Raw genomic sequence first — 13,965 nt, 5'->3', positions numbered from 1 at the left:
CCCACAAAAAATGCTTTAAAAAAAGTCTGAGATGTCTAGGGGAAATTATGAAGAAAAGGGGAATCAGGGAAATCTGGAATATCAAAAAAGGAACAGCAAGGGAAAACAATGCTTAAAAGAAGGAGGAGGAAACAAAGACAGACTGTGCAGGGTGATCATACAATAACAGCTCACTCTTTCCCTCCTTCTCATCCTTTTATCTTGTCAATACTCAGAGTTCACTGCAAAGTCAATGCTTGGGCGAAGGAGTCCACGAAAGTGCTGGAGGGGCCTGGAGCGCGCGCGCACACACACACACCACACACACACACAGACACAAGCATACGCACACTTTTTCAGCCTAACCTATGTAATGCTCACTTTGTAGGGCTGCAGGCAGATATTTGTCCACTGCAGTAAATAGCCGTGTACGACCACACAAATAAAGAAGTTAGGATGTAATAATCCTGTCTCCCCCTCTCTCCAACACATTCACAAAGTCTACTGTGTGCAGTACAAGACGAGCATTATACTGTAACAAGTAAGGACTAAAGAAGCCTGTGTTGCCTCTCAATAAATCAACTCCATTTAGGCAAGAGAGGCAACAAAGGCACCCCACATTTCCACATAACCAGGACAGGTGTGGCTGAGTTTGTCAGCAAGGGGCACCTCCTGCACACGAAAGCAGGTTGGAGAAGGGTGGAGCAAATAAAAATAACCTCAAGGCAACAGGCCATTAGTCAAGCATGAGGACCATCAGACACAAAGAAACGATAAGACAAATGAGAAGCACTGGAGAATAGCAGAGAGCAAAAGCAGCTCAATTCACCAGTCAATAAAAAGAGAAACAAACTATCTGCACATAACGAAAAAAAAATTAACAAGAGGAGAAATATTGCAGCATCAGACGAAACAAGTTAGAAAGTTCTGCGTGGTACTGCATGCTGGTAGGTGTGAAGACCTTTGAACGCTGACAAGCTGACACGCCTGCTGTGGTCTTTCGAGTTGTTCCAACACCGGGAAATGAGGCGCACGTTTACGGTTTAATGCGTGGGGTTTTGTGTTGTTGTTTTTTTGTTTTTTTGGTATGCCAACAAGCTGGTTCAGCAAGACGGGAGAGCAGTTCAGCATTTTCTTCCTCTCTGTCACTCGCTCGATGACGGGCATGCACGCACACGTATAGACACACTCGCGTAATAGGACGCATATACACACAAAACAGGAGGTATATGTATGTAAGGAAGTAGCCAGTTAACCTCAGTGATGAAACTTTGATCACTTACTTTTGGTTCCCTAAAACTATGCCCCCGTGAAGGCTAAAGATGCATTTAAAAAAAAGGAAGTAGTTAAATAACATAGCAATTTAAAAAAAAAAATGCATTTAACACTTCAGGAAGACTTACCCCAAAAACCGCAGAAGAAGGGTTTGATAAAATATTACAGCTAAACAATTGAGACCTTTGTGCCAACGGTATAGCCTACATATCTTACAGTCAAGTGCGGAAGTGAGCTATCAGACACCTGCTATAAAAGATGAACTACAGTCGACCGACACCATCTGGCTTCATTGTCTTATTCTTCAAAGAACGGTTAATTTTTGAGACTCAAACATGTCTGACTGAAAACGTAACACGCTCAGTAACAGTAACATTAATAAAGTTTATAGTGTACGTAGTTCCTCTTTTTGCTTTTTTGACAAGGAAAAGCGAAAGCAAAATAAAAAGAAAAAAATAAATAAATTATTTAATGCCAGTTAACTTAACCACAACCAACCGACAGGGAGAGATAAATTGTTCAAACTCTTGCTACTAGATTCTCAACTCTGCCTGGACGGCGCGCCGTAGAAAGGCGTCAGAAAACATCAAGAAAATACTTACGAGGTTGGCAAATGGGCTGCTGGGAGTCCGTCAATGACTCAAAAAAACCCCACAAAAATATATATCCGAGCAAAGACAAAACAAACCCGATAAACAAAGCTCAGTCCAACACGTGAGCGAGACGAGCTGTCACCGTCCACTCGCGACGAAGAGAATAAAAAAAAATCACGAGCGCCTTGACAACCTGGGCAGCGAGCGAGCGCGAGCCCGGAGCCGCCTGCTGGTCTATCCCGCCTCGCAAGACACGAGAGCGGAGCCAAAGAGAGGGAGAAATCTCCGGAGATGAATGGCGGGAGTGCGCAGGCGCGGACGAGGGGGGGTCGACTCATTCCGCTGGAGTCGGGCTGTGAAGAAGGCAAGTGCAGAAGTGCCGCATGTATGTAATCTATAGCCTACTACTAGCTCTCCGTACCAGGAAGGGATTTTAGAGGGAAAAAAAAAATACGTGACAGCGTAAACAGCCGCTGATATATGGCGATAAAGCTATTCCTCAACCCATATGCAGACACACATAGCCTATATATACATTTACACACACAAAGAGAAAAAGACAAGATACGAGCTTCTAACTGAGCTTTTTCATTAATGTATAGCCTGTGCAGCTAATGACATTACTTTGAGAGGTTAGGCAAGAATTCACCGCAGATTCATTTATATTTACTTAATCTAATATATGTGATATCTAATCTGAGGCTTGTAAAAAAGAAAAGTCGATTGTGTCCATTAACACAATCAATTTTAAATAAAACAGAAAATCAGATGTAAGATGCTGAGTAAACAAGTCAGCATAAAAGAAAAAGTACGAGTGCTTGTTTAGTGATTTCTTTTTGTAGTTGAAAGCACTAAATACGACTTTACTGCCAAAACAACAGAGTCAAAAAAAAAACTGAGCAAAGAAACTGATTTAAAAAGCATATGAGGAGCTATAGCCTATCTTCTCCAGGGCTCCCTCTCCATCCACGAGAGGCATTAGCTACTCTCTCTCTCCCCCCAGACAGTCTTATAAATAATTCAGCAATAAAAGCTTATGCCTCTGCCTGGCTGCATGCAGCACCAAAAAGCCTCTCACGCTCCCCGGTGCCACAGCGTCAGTCTATGCGGGCGTTACCAATTAAGCTAAAATAAATCTAGAAGCAAAATAAAGTTCAATCAACATTCTTGTTTCGCAAATGGCTGTGGAAGATCAGCCAGATCAGCCGGGGATTACGAGGCTGCTGTCAACTATCAATAGCCTCATGTGCCTGGAAGAGACAAGGGGGAGAGGGGAAAAAGAGGAACAGGAGGAGGAAGTGGGGGGGGGGGGCTGAGTTTCAATGCGTAGACGGTGCAGGGCAACCGAGGATGCTGTTTGTCCTGTCCGCGGATCTGATCGGAGGAGAGCAGAGCGTCAACCACCAAGCGACAACAAATGAATCCAAGACATCCCGTCCCAGAGCCGCGCATCTGAATTGCTTCATGCGGAGCTGGTGAGGGGAGATGAAGGGAGTGAGGGGGGAGTGTAAAGCCAGGACAAAAAGCAATTTACCTGCACACTGCTCCCGTTCAGCCTGCCGTTATTACTTCCCCACTCAGTGTGGCTTTCAGGGCTGCCGCTCACTCAGAGCTGCCCGCCGCTGAACGGGAATTTAGACGACGGGATTTGTTCACGTGGCCCCGTTCGGTGCTCCTAATTGGCGGAGCTCCTGGAGCTGCTGCTCCATTCGCACCTGTGCAGCAAACGGTGCAGCCGACAGCGGTTCACGGAAGAGAGGCAGGTGCAGGAGAGGAGAGAGAGAAGGGAAGCAGTCTGGCAAAAGGTACAACCTCTCGTAACAGTCTAATGCAACTCTTCCTCCTTTTTTTCAAATAGATTCAATTTTATTTATGTAGGCGCCAAATCACAACAACAGCTTTATATTGTAAAGAAAATACACCAACAAACATGCAGAGAAAACCCCAACAGCCAGACGACCCCCACTGAGCAAGCATAAGGCAACAATGGTAAGGAAAAACTCCCTTTTAACAGGAAGAAAGCTGAATCAGAACCAGGCTTAGGGTTGGGGTGTTGGGTGGAAGAAAGGATAAAGAGACACTAAGTTTAATTAAACTCCCTGAATAAGTCAGTCACGTAACTAACAGCTGAAGCATACTACAGACAAATATTCTAGTTTTTTTTTTAGCTTTCTTTTGCAGTGTTGGCTCAATATGAGATATGAGATACATCTGTTACACATCTGCACAGCAGAAGAATTTCCGTGGCTGTCGTTTGAGCAACTTGGCCTTATCCACATCCATGAGCACATGAAATCCTAACAGGGCCACATATAGCTAACAGTAGTGTATTTACAGCAATGCATGAGTGCATTTGATTTACAGTAATTGGTACCTAGTGTAGCCCACAGGTGCTTCTGCCACATGCACAACAACGCACAACATATTTGCAATATGCTATGCATTAAATACTGTATTTCTGCTTGAGACTTCTAAACAAGGCTGCAGCAAACCTCAGTATGTACAGCCAAACCTTTATTCCTTTAACACATGCACACACAATACACGCGCACCATACACACGCTGTTATTCATCTACCTACCTAGGCCACAGCATAGTAGCAGTCAATGGTACGGGAGTATTTTTAGATCTTATGTGGGTTGCAGATGCTGCTGTACTCAACCGGGTCATAGCAAACAGAAATCTGTTTTCACTGTAACATTCAGTGCCTTTTGATTTCCTGTCAGATTTTCCCATCCTGTCAACATGTGCTTTGCCTTACATCTTCTTCTTATGCAAAGATCTGTATTACCACTTTCACCTGAGCACACCTGTCTGAATGTGGTCATAAGTCGTAATCTGTTAAAAAAAATCTGTAATTTTCAGTTTTCTTCACAGCTACTGGCAGATTGGCCTCCAGGCTGTTGGCAATAATGTACCTCTGTGTTTCCCCCCCACTCAGTTTTGGCCTGAATTAAAAGCATGTTGGGTTTTTTAGGGCAACATAGGGCATTTATAATTGACTGTGATAAATCTGGCTCGGTTGCAGTTCCAACTGCAGATAATTCGCAGTGAATCATCTTACAAGCTTGTGTAAATCTTGAAGACATTTCAAAATTCAAGCCGCTGAAGTCGGTTTTATAACACACCTTGATGTAGGTTGGAATAACTAGTTGTCACGGCATCCTTGAACACTACTCATGTTTCCAGACTGGAGGGGTTCCCTTGGTTTTTGGAGTCAGGGGGTGGAGAGTTATTATCTGGGAGAACAAAAGCTGAAGAGCAGAGAACGCAGCAGTCTTCGCCTCCTTGTGTTTCCGTCTATCCTTTCCTTCATCCGCCCCCATCATCTCTCCACCTCCCCCCTCCCCCCTCCGCCCCCCAACACATCACCACAAACGCCTGCCATCTGACACCCCTCTAAGGAGTTCTTTAGTTGTCTTCTAAACACACAGGCACACACAGACACACATATGAATTGCTGGTAGTGAAGATGAGCTCCTATGTTCTCAATCCAAGGCAGCAAACTGGGCCAAATGGCACAGAGAGAAACAGACGGAAGGACAGACAGAGAGACACTCTCTTTCAGTGCTTTAATCGAGCCTATGTGCACCTCAAAAAAGAGGGGAAAGATTGAGAGGGACTTGGTGTTTGTGGACCATATAGTGAAGGTCACAGCATGTGTGCACAAACCGTTGGTCATTTGGTTCAATGCCACATGGCTGTCTGACCACAAGCTGGACACAGGGAGCTGTGTGTGTGCACGAGGAGCCTTGCTGGGGCCGGACAGAACTTCGACGGGTAGCAGATGGTGGTGCCAGCGTGGGATGGACATGAGAGCAAGGTGGATTCACACACATGGATGAACACAGGCGGCCCTGCCTGTGGTTAGACAGCCAGTGTTGCCAGGAAGCGTTTCAATAAATGCTAATCTGACTATCATACTCCACCACCCTTTGTGATTGTTAACAAACATGTAGAGTTTTATCATTCCTGTGTCCTAATTACTTCTGATCATTATGCAGACCACACTTCTAATTTTTGCTTTCTAATTAAAAAAGTTACCTCAGCGTATTACCGAAGAGATGACATGTCACCGTTAACAAAGAAATAATCAGCGTTGATAAAAGAAGGCTGTTTAATGCAGCACAATAGTCAGGCAGCCGGTAAGATGTCTGTGAAACCCTAATTTGTTTAAATATAGGATGAGTTTCACAATTAAAACAAAACCCTTTTGTCAAAACTGATGCACATTATACACACAGACAAACTTATTCAAAGCACAAACATACAGCTCCCCAGGCGCACACATATAAAAGCATCTTCATGGGACTAAGGCTGAGCAGCTGTCTGGGGAGTGCGGGACATCTCTATTGTTGGAGTGTGATGGATGAGATGGGAGATTTGAATGCAGAGCTGAAGACTATAGACCGAGAGGCAAATTTCCTCTGCCTATAACGTGTACTTTCATTGCTGCAGTCAATGGAAAAAGATGTTTTTCCTTTTTCCATCTCTCCTAAGGTGAGCACAAAGGCTGTTAAATTAGGGTCACACAGAATGAGCAGATGATGACATGACACTTCGACAACACTGGTGTTGTGTGAGGGAGATGGATTTATTTTGAGTTCATGTGCTTCGGTGCAGTTGTTTCCTATATGCATGAAAACATGTCTGGCTAGCTTTGTGAGGCAAACATGTTTGACCTTCCCTTTCCACTTACAATGTTGTAATAATTGCAAACAACGCACTTATCCTCAACCATAATCCCAATCCTAAACTTAGATCTGAAATTAAACCCCAAGTCTTAACCTCAAACTCTCAAAGCTCTTTGAAATAGTGTCAGCTAAAATGACTTTACTTTTCCAAAATGTCTACAACTCAGTGCTCACAAAAGAGGCCATGCAAATTCACCCACAGACACAAACACACAGTGTGGCTTGTGGGTAAAATAACGTGTGAACATCTGTTGCCAGTGACAGGCAATGGTAAGGTGAGATCGTGCTCTTGCCCCCACCCGAAACCTCACACATACAACCAATAAAGACACACACACTCACCCCGTCTCACACACACATACAGTAAAGCCTGTTATCCTGTGTGCAGCTCAAGCCTTTGGCTGTCAGATTTGATCTCAGTCTCTCTGTGCTGGTGGTGACAGAATGACATACTCGCTCATCAAAAGGGTTGATACTCTCCTTTGTTTGCCTTAATACTGCAGGACCTGCTCACCTAAACAACAACCTGTGCAAAACTTTGTTTTCCATGCTGTAACTGGAATGGAATAGTCTTTTCACAAGTTTACTAAGAAATAAAACATGAGTAGGGTATAGTCACATTATTTTCTTGGCCATGTGTCCACCTGTGTTTGTATGTTAGGGTCTTTGTCTCTTGTTTCTTACATTCAGTTTTATTTCCCTTGTCTTGTCTTCTGTGATTAGCTTCACCTGTGTTCCCTACCTGTTACCTCTTTCCTCCGCCTGTATGTATTGACCCTGTCACCTCTTTTCCTTTGTCAAGTTATCCTACATACACTATATTGCCAAAAGTATTCACTCAGCCATCCAAATCATTGAATTCAGGTGCTCCAAGCACTTCCACGGCCACAGGTGTATAAAATCAAACACTTTGGCATGCAGGCTGTTTCTACAAACACTTGTTAACAAATGGGTCACTCTCAGTGTTATGATCCAGGTGAGCATCTGGTGTTTTCTTGCTATCAGCCTGTGTCTTCCTGTGTCCACATTGTGGGCGGAGCCCCGGCTTCTCACCTGTTCTGTACACCTGCCATCCATTAACGGCAATCATTGAGGCAATACGTACAGCCAGCAAAGTCTTGGTCTAATTGCATTGTAGCTTTTTTGTCTATACACTGTACCTAAATTGATTTCCTTGTGCCTTCAGTTTCCCCGCCACTGCACCGCTTAATTCACCTGCAGCTTAGTTCCCTGGATGCTGGTCACTTTTGCAAGATTCTCTGCATCGATTCAAACTGCCTGTTAGAAACCAAACATCTCATTGCACTCACCAGCCTGTCCTCCTGCCCGCCGTCACTCCTGGATTCCTGGAAACACAAGACTGGAACCTCACTTGATCACAAACTTCTTGGATGCTACCTTCCCCAGAGCCCAAACCCGCAAATCTAGTATTCACCTTTCATCACTCAGCATCTAATCATGCTGTCCCTCTGTTTCAGTGCATCCACATTAGAGACTCCCACTACCTTCTCATGTCTTGTTATCTTGTATCTCTGTGCATGCAATAAAGTTTGTTATCTTGTCGCTGTTTGCATTTGGGTCCATCTCACGTGCAGTTCCCTGGGTTCCCTTGAGCTCCCAGGAGCTCAGTGAATTCCAGCCCAGTACTGTGACAGGATGCCACTTGGGTAACAAGTCCAGTTGTGAAATTTCCTTGATATTGAATATTACACAGTCAACTGTATGTGGTGTTATAACAAAGTAGAAGTGATTGGGAATGATAGTAATCAGCCACAAAGTGGAAGGCTATGTAAAATCACAGAACAGGAGTTGGGCTCTTCAATATCATGCTCCCAAGATTGCAGGGAATAATTTGGGGATGGCCTCTTCCTGTTCCAAAATGACTGCACACCAGTGCACAAAGCAAGGTCCATAAAGACCTGGATGAGCAAGTTTGGTATGGAAGAACTTGACTGGCTTGCACAGAGTCCTGTCCTCAACACCTTTGGGAAGCTGTTTTACCTGAGAAGGGTGGGTCGATATCATATCAAACACAATGGATTAAGAATGGGATAGCACTCAAAGTCATGTGAATTTTTTGAGTATTCATGTAAAAGAATACTTTTGGCAATATTGTTTAGCTGTGTGCTGGCTAGTGGTTTCCAGATAACACTTCTAATTAAATTTTTAATTTGTAATATTATGTTACTGATATTTGATTTTTTTTTAATACAACAGATGATTTGTCGAGCACTTTAATTTTAGGGCATCTCATTTTCAATAAGAGAGCACAAATGAATGGAAAAATAACTTGAAATAGATTGAGAAAAGTATACTTGCATGTTATCAAACTATATGAATTCTTTAGGCTTTTAACTAGAAAGAAGAAATGTTTGTGCAGATTCTCATTCATTTATGGCATGCTAGTCTTAAGAGCTTCAAAAAAGACAAGCTTTTTTAAATTTGTTGTTGGTTTTTAGAACTGAAGAAGTCTCTTGGATAAGAGGGGAAACATCATCACAAAGTTAAAGAAGTCCACTTGCCTTTTTAAAGTTATTAAGACCAATTAGCAGAAATTAGGAAAGGACACAAACATATGCACAGGTGCGTGAATATACACACCTGCTCATGCACATCTGCCCAAATACAGGGGCTGGTGAAATTTCAAAACTGGAAACACACAAAATCTGAGTGAACAGACTTCACATTGATGGGTAGATGATGCAAAGCAGTGAAACCAAGAAGTCACTGTTGTATCAGGCTCATATTAACAAGCCTCAAGGTGTCTTAGCTTGACTGTGCAAAGTGCTGCTTATAAGACACCCCATCAAATGTTCAATGACTTTGCACTTCCATTCAAACTGTGAAGTAGACACATTAATGAGTACGGCAACAGCGAAAGAAAGCCAGGAAGCCACCGCCATCAGCGAGAGAGGAAACTGAACGACTACTGGTACTTCTGGTTGCAGCTTTGATCTTGATCTTGTCAAAGATTGTAAGGTCAGTGAGGGGCATCATCACGGTTTTTTCAATGTCTGCTTCACAAGTTGAGCCATCTCAAACACACTGTTTTATCCCAGTGAGCATAAACTGTATTTTATGTTTTAATTCAGACGTAAGAATATTAGTTTTTCCTTAGAAGTGATGAATGTTTACTATAAATTCAAGCCACATGTAATGCCAGCTGCATCAGATAATAGTTCAGCAAATTATTCACATGTTGGTGCCATATGGACTCAGCATAACGCATTCTTTAAAACAGTGCCACGTAAAAATGCATGAGTTAATTATAGTGGTGATACTAGTGATGCTTCCAATCCAGGTGAGGAAACACTCTGAAATCAGTTTAATATCTGTCTCTAACTATATGGAAATAATGCACTATAATTGAATACAGTATGTTAATTTGATCATGTCTAAATCAGTTGTGGATAGTGGTCTATTTAAAGTAAAGTTTTAGTAGTCTATATGACCAATGGCCACTTTATTAGATACAGTTTCCTAGTGCTGAGTTGGATGCTTTTCTTTGCATCTAGAACTGCCTTAATTCTTTGTTGCATGGACACGGTGCTGGAAAATTTTTTAAGAGATCTTTACCCATGCTTTCATGTTGTGTACACCACAATCAGATGTACACTACAACAACCAAATGTCACAGCAGAACAAAACTCATAAAATCAGGCCATGTTTTCCTAGTCTTGTGTCTAGATAGTCCTAAGTGTTTGGACCCAGCTGGACTTCCCATTCTTGGATCTCTCTTGAATGAGAGGGTGAAACATTTTTTATGAAACTGCACTCTATGAGTAGAGATGTTTATCTGGGAAAATCAGTAGATTAGCATTTTCTGAAATACTCAGACCAGCCTGTCCAGTAATAATAACCATGCCCCATTCAAAGCCACTTAACCAAGCTTTCTTCCTTATTCTGATGCTCAGTTTAAACTTCAGCAGGTTAACTTGACCATGTCTAAAATCATTAACAAAGAGTTGAACAGAAAAAGTGCCTAACCGAAGATGATGCTTATCTTAAAGTATCAATATTTATACCTGTAAACTTTGAAAACAGACTGTTCTAGATTTTGAGTACTTTTATTTTGATATAGGCATGAATACTAACAAACTGATCATTTAAAAAGAAACCTTTCTAATTTGAGAAATCTCTGTCCATCGCCCCATCTGTCTGTCCTGTTATTATTCCACAACCTGAGCAATCCTCTTAAAAATTGGTGAATCTATTGGTGGGGACAGCAAAATTATGTATTCTTTTATGCACTGGCAATAATGAATTCCAAAGCATGTTTCCATTATGCCTACAAATCCCAAAGGAGTTCCAAACCTTAACCTACGTACGATTAAGTCTTAACCATACGTGAAATAGGAGTTTGATGGCATGTTAAAAAGAGAGCCATCGAGAAATTCTAACTTTTAAAAATATTTTCTCTTGGATTTCCTGTGTCAAATGATTCCAGTCACCCTTGAGTAGTTTGAGAAAGCTGCAACTCGTAGTAGTAATCTCCCTAGTGTTCCTGTTTGTGTTTCCCTCTGACTTCTTAACTGTTTTTTATTAATGTCTTTGTTGGCTAGTTCCTGTTTTACATTTTACTTACTTAGCTTTCTTTTGTGTCTTGTACTTCCTTTCTGTCCTTCCAGATTCCCTGATTAGTTTCATATGTTGTTAATTACTTTCACCCTCCTCACCTTTGTAATTATTACATTGTTACATTCTGTGGCTAAATACTAGAAATCTTGTTTACATACAGTTTTCATGCAACACCTAAAACTGTAAGGGAGCATTTTTTTTTAAGTATTTTTACTGAATGGGTGCTCTAAGTACTCAGTCCATCATTCTGTGGTATTTTATAACCACCTAGCCATGTCACAGTACATACCCTTGTACCTTAAGAATTCACGTAAGAACTACCAAACACTAGACCTCTATACACAATATGTTAAGTCACTGCAATATCCCATTATTATGATTAATTATTATTCCTAACCTCATTATCCTCTAGCTAAGTGTTACAGTAATTGTGTAAGTGCTGATGCCTGATAGATGGTGTGGGTATTGGTGTGTTTAGAGCAGAATATTAAGAGTGAAGCAAATCCCTGGGACTTAGGTCCAAAGGAATTATGTATGACTGACACTTCTCTGTTTGTAATACCATCTATTGTACTCCTGCTATCTCCCTCTATTTTCCACTCATTACATCACTCTGTCAGTCTCCAGCCCTCTCATTCAAAACATTAGCATACATTTCAGTCCTCCCACTTGCCTATTCGTGGGTCACCCTATGGATTCTGGGTAGTATGATGAAACTGACACTAGGATATTTACATCTTTGGGACTAATCCACTTTTAATGTGTCCCAGCCTTCTTTTGTTTACGAATCTGGCATGTTGGGTTTAAAGGTGTTAATTACAGTTCAGTTTTAGAGAGGCAGCTGTCTACTCCTCCTTAGAGAGCCCACAGCACAGAGAGACATGTGTGTGCGTGTTTGCAAATGTGCAATTAGAATCATGTGCCAAATATTATTATTTTTTTGCACAGATCTGCCACTGGGACGAACTTGATTCATGCAGGAGAGTGTGTACACAAACACATTCACAGTGACATTTTCATGCTGCTTTTCATCATCCTGTCACTGATAAAAGAATTTAATTTCCGTTGTGGAGCAGTTTATTACAATTAAGCCTTTCCTTATGGACTTTTTGTCACTTTAGTCTTTTGATTAAACACAATGCAGACCTTTGGGATTATGCCTTGAATAGAAGTTCTGAATCTAAATCATGTTTATATGAGTTTTAGTCACAGCTTTGTACAAATATCCAAGAGTTCCCCTCATTAGCATGGATTGACAGAGAAACTGCAACATTTAATCTGTAGTGGTCCATGAAAAATAGAAGAAGGAAAGAAAGATTGATAAAATGTATAGATTAATATATGGCCAATATGGAGGCTCTTTATAAAAACAAAGAACCTCCATAGTGGTTTTCATACAATGCATGAACAGGATTCCTCTTAAGCTGGATTATGATAGTCACTTCCTGAATTATTCCTCCCACCTTTAATATCTATCTTTTTAATCAAAGCCATCTTTTGGGGGGTCCCCCCAAATTCTGTACTTTTCATTATTGCTGCAGTGACCTGAGAAAAGATAAAAAGTGCAGGTAGTTTTAAAACAAATTACTTTGTGGTTCTGATTTCAGTGATACACTGCAGACATACCAGCACACACAGCAGGTTTCAGATGTATGATCAAGGTATTGTTCCTTTGATCTACAGAGATACAGCTTCTTTTTAATGTAACTATTTTGTGATTTTTGTCAGACATAACCACAGAGAAAAAAACAAAGAGGAAAAAGATAAATAGGCAGAAGCTCCAAATCACATATTACAACCCCCCCCCCAGAAAAACTGATTCATTAGCCGAGTAAACAAAGCCCAATATATCCTCTATATTAATATAACATGATTTTAATCCTAACATAGATTATCAGTAGGTTGAAATTTAACGTTTAAACTGCAGTAGCTTTCGCATTAGTCACATTAGAATCAGTCGATGTATGTGGGTTATCATTAGGGAAACACTAAAGAAAAAAGTAATAAAGCAAAAAGGATAAAAATGTAACGTGGGTGTATGTAGTCAGTTTGTAAAGTTTCTTTTAAGGTGCATGACCACGTGAGTGTGCTCACCAGAGAGTGGGAGATAGAAAATAGAAAGATGACAGAGGAAGGGGAAAATCAAGACAGCTTGCCAGGAAAAAAAAAATCTTGTCTGTATTATGCGCAAATGTACGTGTGCGTCTTGGGTTTTGACGTCTACCTCTGATCTGCAGGCTGAGACGAGATTCACACCTGCTGAAGATTCTCATCCCAGACACTCAGAAATCTGTCACCACCACATTTTGGTCTCTCTCTCGCTGTCAGATTTTCAGGGATCCTATTTCCACCCTTATGCTCGTTTTGCTTCCTTTCTCCAACTTTTATGTTAATTTATTTCTCACTTCTGCACTGGGTTTTAAAGCAGATTCTTTTCCCACAGAGATGTGATCTTTCTCTTTTTATAACCTCTTACACTTTTTGATCTTTCTCTCTTCTCACGCTGTTCCTTTCTCATTATTATTTCCTTCCTTGGTCTCACACTCGCCTCTCTTGTGACTCTGTCTGCTGTCCTACTGCTTTTATACATCCCATTACAATTACAGAATAATTGGCGTTGTTGTTGAAATCCTTCATGGTGCTAGAGAGAAACACCATGAAAAAAATATTAACACATTAAAAGAAGCTCAATGTAAATATTTATAAGTATTTGTTTCCCCCTTCATCTAAAATATTTCTTTTTTCTTTGAACCCAGCGCAAAAACTCACCGTGATCGGTAACTTATTTATTAATTTAGTTCATATTAATCAGCTATCAATAAAATATGTTGGGATTTTGGGAAGCC

The 13,965-nt window shown here is 41.2% G+C and overlaps 1 protein-coding gene and 1 long non-coding RNA gene across 4 annotated transcripts in view; both read right to left on the bottom strand.

The window, feature by feature from the left end:
• LOC120714314 (spermatid perinuclear RNA binding protein) overlaps window positions 1–3,492 on the bottom strand; it is a 93,827-nt gene extending 90,335 nt beyond the window's left edge. Inside the window, exon 1 of one of the 3 annotated variants that reach the window (XM_040000471.1) lies at window positions 3,382–3,492. The gene's annotated coding sequence lies outside the window, so the exon portion shown is untranslated. Of the gene's footprint in view, window positions 1–1,856; window positions 2,534–3,381 lie in introns of those variants that run through there. The other 2 variants (XM_040000470.1, XM_040000472.1) reach the window with 2 other exon arrangements.
• Window positions 1–13,965, bottom strand: part of LOC120714343 — an 873,031-nt gene that overhangs the window by 376,202 nt on the left and 482,864 nt on the right. The window lies entirely within an intron of this gene.

This window comes from Simochromis diagramma, unplaced genomic scaffold (genome assembly GCF_900408965.1).
Source record: "Simochromis diagramma unplaced genomic scaffold, fSimDia1.1 OVJJ01000596.1, whole genome shotgun sequence".
NCBI lineage: Eukaryota > Metazoa > Chordata > Actinopteri > Cichliformes > Cichlidae > Simochromis > Simochromis diagramma.
The sequence above is the reverse complement of the archived record's forward strand: the minus strand, read 5'-3'. Positions and strand labels throughout refer to the sequence as shown.